The sequence below is a fragment of the Dipteris shenzhenensis genome, chromosome 2, assembly GCF_047967505.1.
Source record: "Dipteris shenzhenensis isolate YYH24624 ecotype China chromosome 2, Dip_SZ_1.0, whole genome shotgun sequence".
Classification (NCBI taxonomy): Eukaryota; Viridiplantae; Streptophyta; class Polypodiopsida; order Gleicheniales; family Dipteridaceae; genus Dipteris; species Dipteris shenzhenensis.
In genome coordinates this window covers 26,429,461-26,444,960 of record NC_141597.1, presented here as the reverse complement: position 1 = coordinate 26,444,960, position 15,500 = coordinate 26,429,461, and the positions used below count along the sequence as shown (strand labels likewise).

The following is a 15,500-nucleotide window of genomic DNA, read 5'->3' as shown; positions in this document are numbered from 1 at the left end:
TCACATGCTCATTTGCTGAGATGGAGAAGAAAGAAAGACAGAAATATTACCGTCTTTGAAAGGCCTCATGGGCTATGAGACAAAAAAAATACATCCAAAGTTGATTCAAATACAAGCCATCACGGATTGATGTAGGGCACATTACGCTCCTGTGAGCTCCCTCCCCCTTCACTCCTCGTCTACCCCCCCCTCGCTAACTGCGCGGCCCTCTCTCTCCCTCCGTCGGCTGCTGCCGCGCAGACAGCCGTCCCCCTCTCCGCTACGCTCCCCCTCTCTGCCACTCTCCCCCTCTCTCAGCCTCGGCTCCTCCGCCGTCGCTACCTCCCCGCTCCACTCCGCCCACCCGCCTCCCCCTCCGCTCCGCTCACCTCCCCACTCCACTCCGCCCACCCGCCTCGACCCACCCCCCCGCTCCACTCCGCCCACCCGCCTCGACCCACCGCTCCACTCCGCCCACCCGCCTCCCCCTGCGCTCCGCTCACCTCGCCCCTTCCCTCCGCTCCACTCTGCCCGCTCCGTTCACCGCTCCTCTCACCGCACCCCGCTCCACAACACTCACCTCACCTCACCTCGCCTCACACCACTCCACTCACCTCACCTCACCTCACCCCCCCGCCTTCTTCTTCTTCTTCTTCTTTTTTTTTTTTTCACCTTCCCGCCTCGACCCACCTCACCTCCCTTTCCCCCACCACCCCCTTAGTCCCCGCCCACCTTCTTCCACCCTTAGTCCCTTACCTCTCCCCTCCCTCTTCTTTTCCCTTCACCCGCCTCGAGAGTTCGCAGTTAGTCAAGTGATATGGCAGCTACGTGCCCGGAACCGGTGGCCCAGACGGACCCCCCCCTCCACCAGCCTATCGCGTTACATTGACAGAGCACCAGGTCTCCTTGGTGAAGCAGGCCGCCACGGACTTCTCCCAGACATCAGTTTATGGGAGGGTCATTGGCTACTCGCCTTCACGAGCAGACATCAGGGACTGGTTGCAGTCCACCCTCTACCTCGAGGACAGTCACATTGAGGAGGTTGCACTCATGGGACGTGGCATTTTCTGGCTTAAGCTCTCCTCAGCATAGGCTGCGAGCGACATAGTCAGGCAATCCCCTACTTCTGTGGGTGGGAAGATCATCCTCATGGTTCCTTGGTACAGGGGATTCAGTGTAGCGGACTTCGATTCCCGCTTTCGCATTCCTCGACACCCAGTCACCCTTATCTTCCCAGGTCTTGCAACCGAGCTTCGCCCGATCATCAAGGACCTGGGGGCGCACTTTGGTTGGCCTATGCAGGAAACTTACGTTGATGCGGCGGCAGCCCAAGGGGTGCCACGTGTCAAAGTGGCAGTCCTTGACCCACAGAGCATCCCTTCGGAGTTCGAGATAGAGACAGACACAGGTGTGGTGACGCAGCGCATTCTGGTCACTGGTCACCCCAACCAGTGTCTGAGATGCCATGGCTTCGGCGCGCTCATGTCCTCGCTTCACGGGTACAGAATCTCAGAAGACCCCCGTTCAGGCAGCTCAGGATACTCCGCTCCAGTCTGCGACATCCCCTCCCGAAAGGGAAGGCTGGACGGAAGTCAAACGAAAACGGAAGGGCAACAAGGCAGGCCCCAAAAAACCTTCCTAGCCACAGCAAGAGCCCCCTCAGATGATCCCTACTCATCAGCAGCCCGGTAAGGGGAAGGGAAAGGAGAAGGTCAACCAGCCTCCCCCTCATCCCTCACCTCGCCCTCCTCCACCTCCCCCCTCCTCCTCGATTCTCCGACCCCCACCCCCCCCTCCAGGATCCCCCCCCACACCAGTGGTTCCCGCTCCACCCTCTTCCTCGAGCATGATCCAGAAGGAAACCCCCCCCCACCTGCGCCACCTTTAGCCCCGAAGCTTGCACAGACCTTACCCTCGTCTATCCCTCCGGGCTCAACGGTGGGGATAGGCCCTTCCCCACAGGTGGCCAGCACCCCTCCCTCCGGTTCAGGCTCCTCATCTTCGTCCCCAAGCCCAAGGGCTGCTCCTAGAGCTCTTCCATTGGAGTTTTACCGAGCAGGTCCTTGGGACTACTTGGATGCAGCGGGTATTGGCTCCTTTCCTGCATGCCTAGACATCAGCATCTTCTTCCTCCGCAAGGGAGCGGAGGGTAAGGTGTCCATCCTGGCTCCGCAATCCTGGCTCCGCACGATGGTCCTAGCTATTCCTTCACTATCTCCGGTGAAGGGAATGAGCAATGGACGAATGAAAATGTTTGGGAGACGATACGAGACCAGACCCAGGAGCAGGTGCAGGACTGGATTGGTAGCAGAGCAGCGGAGCTTCTTCAGCAGCAGTGGCAGGAGGGAGATGTTCGTCTGTGTTGGCGCCACAGCGCCAAATGTTTCCGACTCCTGGTCATTATTAGACCACCTCTGGAGTGGGCCTACGCGGAAGGGCTTCGCCCCTGGAGGACTTCAGAGGTTGCAGGCTTCTACAGCATTTCCTTGGCAGAGGCGTCGAGCTGGTTAGAGAGAGCTTACCACCACGGGACGAAGGGCCTTTCCCCTCTGCTGAAGGTTTTAGAGAATGGGTCCGATGATCCGGCCTCTCCTTCGAAACCTTCACAGAAGCGCCTTCGTCTCCACACAGGACATCCTCCGACCACTTCGACTTCGACCGCAAGCAGACAGCTGTTTGTGGCCCACCTTCCCTCCTCATGAGTTTACGCGTTATCTCTTGGAACGTCAACGGGTTCCACTCATTAGGCACCCGTGGCCCTAGGAAGATGGTGCTCAGACAGGAGCTCCAGCCAGCTTTGGTGGGAAAGATAGATGTGCTCCTACTACAGGACCACAAGCTTTCGGCTTCACAGACTAGTATTTGTGGGAAGGTCCTCACAGGACGCTCCCACACCTACTGGGAACCTTCGATTGGCGAGCAGGGGAGAAGCGGGGGCGTCTGTACCTCCATCGACACTTCTCTAGTTCAGCATGTGTTTGGTTCTTGCACTTTGATCCCAGGACGCGTGCTTTGGGTGGGCTTGCATATTGAGGGATCCCGCATCGGCATCCTCAATATCTACGCCCCGACTGATCTCAGACGTAGTTCCGTTTTTTGGAGATCCTTGACAGACCTATTGCCAGAGATGGACTCTTGGATTGTAGGAGGGGACTTCAACAACCTTGAGACCTCAGAGGATCAGCAGGGAAGGGGACCAGAGTTCCTCGGTATAGCTGAGGCAGAGCAGGCAGATTGGGACTCCTTCCTCTTTGGAGTGGGAGGTCGGGACAGTTGGAGGGAGCCTTCCTTTCGCAAATGGCCTGGGAGTCTGGACTTCTCTTGGGGTTACAGGAGGGAGGGAGGCAGACTCCTGGAGCGACTGGACCGTTTCTATGTCAGTGATTGGGCGCTTGGCAGAGGAGGAGAGTCAGGAGTGGTTTCAGGGACGACACTTTCAGACCATGCCCCAGTCATCCTAGTCCTGGACTCGGCCTCTCAGTCCTCACCTCCACGTTCATGCCGGATCCCAGATTCCATCTACACCAGAGCAACGGTTCACAGCAGGATAGAGGACCTATGGGAGCAGGAGTGGGACCCTACCAGGGATATGGAGCACAGGTAGCTCAGGCACTTGCTGAGTCTAGCCGCATTTGCCAGCAGGAGGCGATTCAGGTCAGACAGCGGTGTTGGGCGCGGGAGAGGGGTCTCAAACGTGACCTCACCTCAATTCAGAGGATGCAGCAGTCTTCTCCAGGCTCTGAGGAGCTCAGACAGCAGGAGGTTCGGGCCCGGGCCATGCTAGAGGAGATCACCCAGCGTCGCTCAGAGTTTTCATTTCATGCTTCCAAGTCCTTCTGGGCTAGGAAAGGCAGCAGGATGTGCAGGGAGTTCTTCAGGACTCATGGACAGAGGTCAGCAGGGAAACAACTCCGTTCTCTTAGGGCGCATGATGGTAGTGTCAGGACAGATCCAGATGAGGTCCGGGACTTGGCGACAGACTTCTACAGATCCTTATTCCAGCAGGAGCCCCCAGGCCCTCGTGGTCTCATTTGCAGGGAGGAGGTGTGGAGATCTACACCGAGACTCGTGCAGCCCAGCATGAGCGATACCCTTCTCGCACCTTTCACTATTGAGGAGATGCAAGATGCGGTGAGTGCTATTGATGGGCAGAAATGACCAGGTGAGGATGGCCTCTCTAGAGCTTTCTTCACCACCTTTTGGGAGCAGATCCACCGGCCCTTGCTCGCAGCCTTCCAGCACATCTTCTCCAGCGGGCAGATGCGAGAGAGCCTTGCGACAGGCCTGATTTGCCTCATCCCCAAAGGGGGGACCGCCAGGAGATCAGACAGTGGCGCCCAATCACCCTCCTCCCGACCGCCTACAAAATCCTCGCCAAGATGATCAGCAGTCGCATCCGCCCCCTGCTACACGACCTGATTCATGACACCCAGACTGGTTTTGTCCAAGATCGCAGCATCTTGGACAACATCTTCACTTTCTCAGAGGTGACGGAATGGGCCTAGCACAGTGGCCAGCAACTTGCCATACTCCTTCTCGACTTTGAGAAGGCGTACGACAGGGTAGACTGGTCTTTCTTGGAAGGTACACTCGCTCGGTTCGGTTTTTCGGATGAGTGGATTAGAGGTATTGCTAGCCTTTACAGATCGGCCTCCAGTCGGGTTATTATTAGCGGTAGGATGGGGGAGAGATTCACACTCGAGCGCTCGGTACGTCAGGGCTGTCCATTAGCGCCTTACCTCTTCCTATTTTTTGCGGAGGCCATGACACACTTCCTTCGAGCTCGCACCACTGGTCTTCGCGGGATGCGTCTCCCTATTCGAGAGGATGCCGAGCTGCTGGACTCCGAGTATGCAGACGACACAGCCCTATATGTGCAGGATGATGTCGAGTCACTGGAGCGAGTGAGACTGTCCCTAGAGATGTTTTGCCTTGCGGCTGGAGCGAAAATCAACTGGCAAAAGGCAGTTGGTTTTCTTACGGACCCGGGAGCCAGCTCACAGTGGGGTATTTTTCTAGGGTTTCACTGGATCCCCAGAGGACAGACGACACGTTACCTGGGATTCCAGGTAGGCTTGGACATCACACCGGCTCAGCAGTTCTTGCCGGTCCTAGCCTCCATATGACGGAAGCTTGCTTTCTGGAGCACGGCTCGGCTTTCCTTGGCAGGCAGGAACATTGTGGTCAACCAGGTCCTTCTTGCCACTGCTTGGTATGTAGCCTCTCGCTGGTGTTTCTCGAGGTCTTGTGTAGCCCAGCTGAGGAGACTGGTGCGGAACTTCCTACGGTCTGGCTCAGACGGTTCCGGCACCACCAGAGCTAGGGTCGCCTGGCAGACGGTCATTCTTCCCCAAGTAGAGGGCGGCCTCGGCATCATAGATCCAGAGCTTCAGAGTCAGGCACTTCTTGGCAAGCTAGTCATCCGCGGCATGACCCCAGGAGGACAGACGTGGAAGCTCTTGCTACAGCATGGTCTCAGTGGGTGTACCCCCCAGTTAGGGGGTGTTTGGCAGCCTTCTATCCGTTGGATCTTCACTTCAGCACCTTTGACTCAGCCCCGTTCCCCCTTCCTCCGTAGCCTCATTTCGGTCTGGAGGAAGTTGCGACACAGCCTTTCCCAGGTCCCCCCTAGCTGCCGAGAGGAGACAGACAGACAGCCCCTGATCTGGAGCAGCCAGGTGACAGATGATACAGGTCGTCAGCTTGGAGAGAGATCCCATATCCCTTGGGCGCTCTGGGCGCGTGGGCCCGCGTGCTCGTTCTGGGTTTGGAGGGACGTCTACAGTTAGCTGAGCCCAGGCGAGCTGGCAGCAGCAGTAGGTACGGCACGTGGGATCTAGGCTCGGCGAGCGGAGATTGATGCTGCCATCCCTGCAGGTTGGAGGATCCCCATAGACACCAGACAACTCTTCCCGGGAGATGAGAGGTGGCTTGGACAGTTCACTCCACGAGGCATTCCTTTGGTGGTGGCCGGCCGGCGAGCGGAGATTGATGCTGCCATCCCTGCAGGTTGGAGGATCCCCGTAGACACCAGACAACTCTTCCCGGGAGATGAGAGGTGGCTTGGACAGTTCACTCCACGAGGCATTCCTTTGGTGGTGGCCGGCCTCTTCTCGGACTCTTCGGTACACTTCTTCTCCATCACTGATGACAGTCGCCTACAGAGCAGAGAGGCCGTGATCGACCCCCAGCTTCCCTGGCAGCGCCTTCGCATTGTAGGGCTGCAAGGGAAGACGTGGCATATAGACCCTCTGATTATGCAGGACCAGGATTGGAGACTCTGGATATGGAAGGGCCGCTCCTTGTCAGAGGTGGAGTGGGACCCAGGGGAGTGGCGTTGGCCACCATCGGAGACCTCAGAGAACCCTACCCCCTTCTTTTCTTACAGTGCACGCACGGGTCGGCGTGCTCTTGGGGCGTGCTCTTGGGGCTCTCTAGCGTGGGCTACCCACACAGGCACATAGATGGTATGCCCAGGGGATATCCTTGGTCTTTCTTCGCACTTTCTGGAAGACTCTTTGGGCTAGCTGGCGTCCGAGGAAGATCTCCTACTTCCTTTGGATGGTGGCACACAAGGGGCTTCCAGTTGGCAGCTGGCTGAGACAGATGGGGCAGGAGGGGCATTGCCAGATGTGTTTTCAGGAGGAGTCGTCCCTGAAGCATTGCCTTTGGAGCTACTCGCATGCGCAGACGGTTTGGAAGGGAATCATGGGGATCTTAGCTAGGGCTACACCCGAGCTAGGACCGATCACTTGGGGAGCCGTTTGTTAGTGCAGCACTGAGCCGGGGCATCACTTGGCCTATGAGTTCGCTAGACAGGATCCCGTCTTTTTCATCATGCAGGCCACTTGGGCTTACATGGACAGCTTCCCATGGCATCTGACAGAGACAGATGCAGGAGCGATGCCTCGACACCCAGTTTGGGAGATCATAGGGAGCATCGCAGGCTGGCATATCTGGACTTCCAGATGCGCGCAGACTGTAGGAGCTCAGACTACTACTACCCAGACCCTAGCAGATATCTGGAGCACGATTATCCACACGCTCAAGGGTCAGTGGGATCAGATCCAGGGAGAGTCCCGGGCAGGGAAGGAAAAGAGACGACGTCTCCTTCGCGACTGGGATCACCGGGAGTTATTCTTCCAGCACTCCACTCAGAGTCTTCAATGGCATTACGCCCCTCCACCGTGGCTGTTTGTCCACTCTCCGATGATTATGCCCTAAGAGGCTTGTATTTAGCATTTTGACTTCTCGGGCTGAATCCGTTTTGTGATTACAGCGTGATTACAGCCCGCTGGCCTTAAGGCCTTCTTGTACTCTCGCTTTCAAGTAATATAACTAGCACTACTTTTTGCGTTTAAAAAAAAAAATGTAGGGCACATTAAGGCCCTTGCAATATGCTGAGTATTGATTAAAAAACTGACCCTGGGGCAAGGGTACACTAGGGCCCTGGAGCTGAACATCACATATCAAAGTAAGATAAAGACATGGCGAGCAGTCGAGGAATCCCTCTGGCACAATTAAATGATGGTGGTGAGGTCCTTTGATGTGAGTGAGGACATCATGGATCTTCCCCTATCAAGTCGCGGCTCTCGGTGTGGTGGCGAATGTGGCCTCCATGTCCTCTATATGTGTTGTGCCATGTCAATGGTGACTCCCCGTGTTTGGCGGTCAGCTCTATAAGTGCTCTGGTCCACCTCTCTTGGTCTTTGCAATCCCTGCGATTTCTCCTCGCCGCCTCCTATAAATTCACTTTGCCCCTATCTCATCCACCTCCTCCTCCTCCCCCTCCAAGTGGCTTGGATCTAACTGATATGCATCTATGTCTTGCCATTCTTTGTCTCAAGTGTCACTATCTCCTTTTGCTATCTAATCTACCCAGCAGGGCCTTTCTATGCCTCCGCAACTCTATCAGATATAAGCCGACACACACACGATCATGGAAATGAATCACTTGGGTTAGTTGTCAAACATGCACTTCTTGAAAAAGGCAATGATATTGCCCCCGTATCTCATAGCATACTGGGCATCCACACACAAAAAGTTCTTCCGTCTCCACCTCCCCCAATGTACATCATCGGCATATCCTCTGCTAGTCATGCCTTCTACCATCCCTACCTCAACTCTCAATTGATGGGACTATCCCCGCAACTAACAAATGGCTATCGCCAATGCATGTGAAGCACCTCTATCTTCAAAGTATCTAGGCCGAACAATTGCTCCATCCCCTAACATCCTCATGATAGAACTAGATCTTGGTGAGGAACTCATGATCCCCCCCTCTCCCCCTTACCTCCCCAAGTCAGTACTGTATGGAGCTAGAGTAGATCCAACCGTATGATACAATTGATCTCATCTTGTGGTATCGAGGGAAATGGAGCTTCTAGATTGTATTGAGAAGGGGGAGGTTGGTCTATCTTGATACCCTATCTAGAGAACCATCGCAATACATGTGCATACCAAGCCATACTAACTCCTTTATCCGCTAGTCTCTTCCGAAAGTCTACAAAGCATGTGTAGACTTTCTAATATCTGGACCTAGCCTCCTCAATGATAGTCCGCAGAGTGAAGATGTGATCCAAAGTAGAGTGCTGTCTCGGGAAGCCTGCCTGTCCTAGTGCTCGCTGCCCCTGAAGCTCCGTGTGGCTGCTAAGTTCCCTCTCCAGCACTGATCCATAGATCTTGGCCAAAGTACGACCAATCATGAGGGTGCGGTAGTTTCTAGTATCCATGAGGTCCCCTGCCTTGTATCGGTACGATGGTGGTGGTGCTCCAGGTAGGTGGAAAACCGTGGCATACTGTGTGATTGAACATCCGTGCTAAAATCGGGGCCAGGACCTTATGCCCATGTGAGAAATGCTCTGTCCGTAGCCCTTCATGATCCTATGTCTTCAGATTGTGTAGACGGCGTAGTGCAGCCCGTACATTCTGCGTGGTGAACAAATAACATGTGGTAGGTTTGGGCATACCAGACATGTCAGGTTGTGCCTGCCCGGGGACATCATACAAGGAGCATGCATATGTGTGCCACACAGAAGGGTCAGTGATGGGAATGGGTGGTTTCCCTTCTGATAGGAACCCCCATCCGATGGTGGGGTCTCCCCCCCGGAATGAGCTAACGTCCTTAGAGAGAGAGAGAGAGATTAATGTCCTTGGAAGGCCTTGCGGGCCTATGGGACAAAGTACGCCACAAAAAAGATAGCTCATATAAGCCTCATGGGACTGAAGCAAAAGCAAAGGGTGCGCTAAGGCCCTTTTGCTGAATGCTATGCTGAGATACGGAGCTCAAAAGCTCCCCCCAAAAAAAACTCAAATATATGTGTAAGCTAAAATGTAAGATGAGGTCCGAGGCTCAGAAGCCGAAACCTAGCACCACGGTAGCTCTCCTGTGTGCTGCGAAGATATCCCGGATCTACGTATGTTGCGATGTGGAGGAGGACGTGGTCTCCTCGATCTCTGGATCTGATGTGCTATGCCAAGAGTGATGGTGATCATCTCTTAGGAGAGCTAAGATAGGTTGGACCGCGATTGTGTGCATTGTGGTCACTCTTTATGTCGGTCTGTGTGTCCCTCGCTCGGTGGCATTGTGTCTGCTCTCTTTGCTGATCTATACTATCCTCATATCAGCTATCTCCTCCTCCTCCAGTCCACTGTGCCTTGGAGTTGACTCAAATGCATAAAATTCCATGACCTGCCTTTGTGCTCAGTCTATCTCAGTATCCTATGGCGTGGTCATCTTGTGCTACTCTCTGATCTGCCCCAGTAGGATCTCTTTGTGTCGTCGCATCTCCATCAGGTATAACCCAATATAGACTTGGTCCTGGAAGTGGATTAGTCGTGAGAGTGGACCAAATCCATGTCCCTTCTGGAAGAGGAAGTGGTATTCTTTTATCTTTTTCTGCGGCTGCTAGCAAGTATGGTTTGGGAGCTCATTATCGTCCTTTATGGCACAAAATTTCAGAAATGCTTCAACCTTTCCCTCGTTTGGAACTTCAGGATAGGCTTGAGGATTCTTCCTCTTCTTCAGCCCGTCCTTTGAAGCTCTCACATATCACAGTGCCTTCTCTGTATAAAGTGTTGTTACCTCCGCCTTGGGTTTTTGACAGAGCCAATTCTGTTTGGCATATGGATCACCCATCAAAGTGGTGGAGAAAGCGGCTGCGTCTCCTTTGGCATTATAAAGTCCCTCTCCAGCAATAGCTTTTCCTCTGGCGAGTCCTACTTGGCATTTTTCCATTTGGGCAGCTACTCGCGCATAGACATATTGCCCCGGCTGTTTGCCACAGATGTCTACATTCTGTTGAATCTGTGCCTCACATTTTCTGGCACTGTCCACACACTTGTGATTTCCTTGTTCTTATTCGTCAGGGGCTTCGAGCGAGATTTCCTACTGTTACTTTTGACAGGTTCTTTTGGTTATTTGGTTTTCATCCCGCTAGATAGGCTTTTGATTTATTTTTTGTCTGATTGCGCTACTAGGCACTTTGGACTCTATGGATGGACAGAAATCATAGAGTCTTTGGTGATCCTACTTTTCCATCTTTTGTTTTTTTCAAACGATCTCTGCGGCAATCGTTTTATGATTGCTTTCAGACTCATTTGATTGATCATGATGTATATATGGCTTATACTGAAATTTTCAGTTGAGTAGTAGTTACTCCACTTTTGGAGTAACTATGAATGTAATTATTTCACAGCAATAAAATATTTCTTCTCACCAAAAAAAAAAAAGGTATCATACCTGGATCTCATAATAGGCTGGGCAGGTGCATAGAAAATGCTTCTTTGTCTCGACCTCCCCCATCATGCACAATCTGCAACTCCGCTCCTTTGTGGCTATACGTATGTCCAATGGCAATCCTTAGTGTGTGTGAGACACCTCTGTCGTCGAGGTATTGGGGCCTGATGATGAGTCCCCAATACTCTCAGGAAATGGTCGTGATAGAAGTGGACCTTGGTGGGGAACTCCTGGTCCCCCACCCCCACCCTCCCCCACCAAGTCTGAGACGTATGGAGCTGGAGGAGATCTAGCCGTATTATGAGGTTAATCTCATCTTGTGGGATCGACTCTGGTGGTGCTGTGCTGAAATTGGGGGAGCCGGTCCATCTGCATACCCTGTCTGGCAAACCATATAGATAGAATTGCATACCATGATGTGCTGCCTCCGCTCTCAGCTAATCGTTTGGATGACTCTAGTGCCAGCCTCGGCAATCTCCAACCGCGTAGATCCCAAACTCTATGAAGAAAAGCCAATCTGAAACATGGCATGGATCTGGAGTGGTGTCATAGTGAACTCTGCTTGTGTGATATGATGTGGGATTGAGTGCTTACTCCGAATCATCCTAGGTCACCTGTAGCCTCTCAAATTTCTTCCATTCCGTCGCCGAGAGATCACCTCCCCAGAAGGGTGCTGCATACATGGCAGCCAGCCTCACTAGGGTGTTGAAAAGCCAGCCCTTTGTCGGTGGATCTTGAAAGTGAGCCTAGAAGGACTGTCTCTCTAGTTGGGCTAGAGCGCCCCGTCCTCGTGTTAGTCATACCTTGGCTGCGTGGGTCGTTGTGAAGATTGGTCTTGTAAAAACTGCCCCCTGGTCTTCCCAAGGTTAACTGTCAAGTCTCTCTATCTCTCTCAGCCCGCATCCGGAGATCTTTCCTCAGCCCGCAGCTCCCTCCTCACCCCGCAGCTCCCTCCTCTGCCCCTCTGCTCCTGCTCCTCCCCCCGCTTCCCTCCGCTCCTGCTGCTTCCCCCCCACCTGCAGCTCCGCTTGCTGCTCCCCCCCCCTGCCTGCAGCTCCCTCTCCGCCTGCAGCTCCCTCACCAGCCCGCAGCTCCCTCCTTCACCCCTCCGCTCCTGCTCCTCCCCTCGCTTCCCCTCCGCTCCTGCTGCTCCCCCCCGCCTACAGCTCCGCTTGCTGCTCCCCCCCCCCCCCCGCCTGCAGCTCCGCCCACCTCCTCTCCCCCGCTTCTGCTCCACCCTCCATAGCCCCCCCGCCTGCAGCTCCCACAGCCCCCCCCCGCCTGCAGCTCCCTCCCTCCCCGTCTACCCTCGCCCGCAGCTCCCTCCCTCCCCGCTTACCCTCAGCCCTCAGCTAACCCCGCCTACCCTACTACCCTCAGCTAACCTCGCCACCCCCTCAGCCCTCCCCGCCTACCCTCAGCCCTGCCCGCCTACCCTTAGCCCATCTCCTCTCTTATCTCGCCACCCCTTAGCTCTCGAGGTGTGCTTGGGCGCCTTGTGTCAGCCCCTAGGGGTTCCTCCCATCATGGGGGGGGGGGGGTTCATGCTCCCGCTCCCTCTCCCACTCCCACTCCCGCTCCCGCTCCTACAGTAAGACTAAGACCTGCACTGAACATGGGTGTATCGAACGAAATGGGGAAAGGTGGCAAGGATACGGATAAAGCCGCCAATAAAGATGACAACAAAGCCAAGAAACAAACACAAACACAACTCAAACTCGAAGAACACACGCTACAACCGCAGTGGACTCGGAGTGGACAGCAAAGCAAAGGCGGGAGCCACCTCTGCCTCAGCTTCAGTCACAGCTTCAACTTCAGTCTCAGCCTCGGTCTCAACTACATCCTCATCCTCAGCCTCAGCTTCAGCTTTAGCGTCCGCTCTAGTTCCAGTTTCAGCTACCCTTTCAGCTCCACTTATGCCTACAGCCTCTACAGTTAGAGCTACTGGCTCTGACATACCCCTACCCATGACATCGATTGCTCCACCCTCCCCTAGGATAGAGGGTTGCCACTGCTACCATCTCTTCCATCTCTTCCTTTTTCTCCCGCTACAGTTCTCTCTCCGATTATGACACCTACTTTGGAGGGGTCATACACTGTTCCGCACTACTCGACCTTTCTCTCCCCTCTGTCTCTCAGTCAGCCCACACTTCCACACCATGCTGGGATCGCCTCCTCCAGGCCACTATCATCTCCATACCGTACCCATCTCACCTAGTCATCACCCAGCCTCTAGTGTCATCCTCACACTTTTAGGCCACAGTCCTTTGAGTTTCCATTAGAGCACGGATGAGTTGACCCATCAGAGGCTTGGGAGTACTTGCTGATGGACGTCCAGAGCATTTGAGAGCGCGAGAGGGAGATCTCATGCTTCGCACGGGAGCAGACACGCTTCACCCAGGAGCAGGCACGTCTCATACAGGAGCAGTCTCAGGCTATTCGAGTCCAGGCTGATCTTATTCAGAGGCTCATACAAGAGATCTCACAGCTCTGACAGGAGGTTACTGCCATATGTACAGTCCCAGGGAGCACCCCAGTTGTGGAGGCTTAGATTGCGAGCATGCAATCTGCCATCGAGGAGGCGTCCAAATGGGTCGACGTAGCCAAACGGCAACCTGCAAGGGTAACCGTTTTGGCTACCCTCCTGGAGCAGCAGCAGAGAGCCAACAAGGCTCTCAACATCAGAGTACGTGGGATTCCCTACACTAAGGCTACACTGATGGGGCAGATGCGCAGGCCTTTGTGACCACTATCCTAGGGATGACTGAGCACATGATTGAGAGAGCATGGCGGGTTGGGAGGGACCCCAACCGAGAGCAGCCCCTCATCATACGGTTCCATGAAGCCCAGGCACAAGTTTCGGCTTTACGCCGTAGGTCAGCCTTACGAGACCAGCGAGCGATCTCCATGGATGAGGACCTCACTCCACTACAGATTGAGGAGATGTGTTTTCTGTTGCAACACTATCCTAGAGGCGACTGAGCACATGATTGAGAGATCATGGCGGGTTGGGAGGGACCCCAACCGAGAGCAACCCCTTATCATATGGTTCCATGACGCCCAGGCACAAGTTTCGGCTTTACGTCGTAGGTCAGTCTTACAAGACCAGCGAGCGATCTCCATGGATGAGGACCTCACTCCACTACAGGTTGAGGAGATGCATTTTTTGTTGCAGAAGCGGGATCAGGCCCGCAAGGAGTGGAAGTGGGCAGTAGTACGAGATGGACGACTCCTTACAGGTCCCCGTCGGGCACCCACCTCTCCTATCGCATAGGGAGGCGGGGTCTATGAGATCCAAACATCGGAGACCCTATCCTGTATCATTTGGACTGTAATGGTACCTTATGGTCAGAACCAGGGAAGAACTCGGAATCCTATACAGGTCACGATATAGTCTTTTATACAGAGACACATCAGAGTCCAAAGCGCCCACTACCAGTAGTCAGTGGGTATACATGGGAGTCTACCTACAGAGATGAGACGAGGGATATAGGAGGGTACGAGGGTTAGCAGGAGTCACAGTCCTTTACAGATGCACACTTTTGGGGGCCATCTCAGTGGAGCAGAGAGATCCACACTCTAGGTCAAAACCAGGGAACTGCTCGGAATCCTATACAGGTCACGACATAGTCTTTTAGACAGAGACACATCAGAGTCCAGAGTGCCCACTACCAGTAGTCAGCGGGTATACATGGGAGTTTACTTACAGAGATGAGACGAGGGATATAGGAGGGGTATGAGGGTCAGCAGGAGTCACAGTCCTTTACAGATCCACACCTTTGGGGGCCATCTCAGTGGAGCAGAGAGATCCACACTCCAGGTTTCTTTGGATCCGGATTTGACATATGGATAGCTGGGATTTGTTTATTGCAGTTTGCTACTTCCCCCCCGAGACCTCCCGCTTTGCCAGAGATACTCGAGGGGCATTCGCTGCTCTTTATTAGTCCATTGTTGACTTCTCTAGCCGCGGAAAAGTCCTCCTAGTTAGGGACTTCAACGCGAGGACAGGCGCTCGTCAGGCACCACTTCTCGACTTCAGGAATGATTCCACTGTATTGCCAGACATTGACCTTGAGGAGGCAGGTATGCTACGAGTTTTCGCTGATAGACGAGGACCACTCACATCTTATGGGCAGGCCCTATTAGACCTCAGTAGGATGCATGATCTTATTATCTATAATGGTCTTGACAGATGGCCCGCATCAGGTGGCTTCACTTGCTTTCCACATGGGGGAGGCTTCAGTGTTGTGGACTACATCATGGGATCCCCTGTCTTCACATCTCGCATCATTGACTTTACTGTAGCGCCTCTCCCTCCCGGGGCTGATCATACCTATCTTTTCTTCAGCATTTCTACCCCCCGCCGCACAGCACTTTCTACCCCGTTGAGTTCTTACTCCACCTACCATGATATACGCTTTGATCGTGATGACTCACTTACTTACTCTGGCCGTCTGTACATACTTCTCGCATACATTGACTTTATACCCTTATTAGAGGATCGTGCTACCCTAGTCACTCGCTCACTACACGAGGCTGCTCTTCACGCCTTCCCCCACACCACCCGCTCCACCCGCCCACCACCACTTGGGACCGTACCCTCTAATAGTTGGTACGATGATGAGTGTAAGGCTTTACGCCGTCAGCTAAGATTCGAAACAGAAAACAGTTTTTCGAGCGAACCAGAGACGCTACGTAAGCACCGTTGTCTGGTACGCAGGAAGAAACTTGACATCGTGCGTCAGAACGAGGAGGAGCTACTGAACATTTTGTTCAGTAACAA

General features: G+C 54.0%; 1 protein-coding gene across 1 annotated transcript in view; it reads left to right on the top strand.

Moving 5' to 3' along the window:
- LOC147904554 (ABC transporter B family member 25, mitochondrial-like) overlaps positions 1 to 15,500 on the top strand; it is a 202,333-nt gene that overhangs the window by 104,699 nt on the left and 82,134 nt on the right. The window lies entirely within an intron of this gene.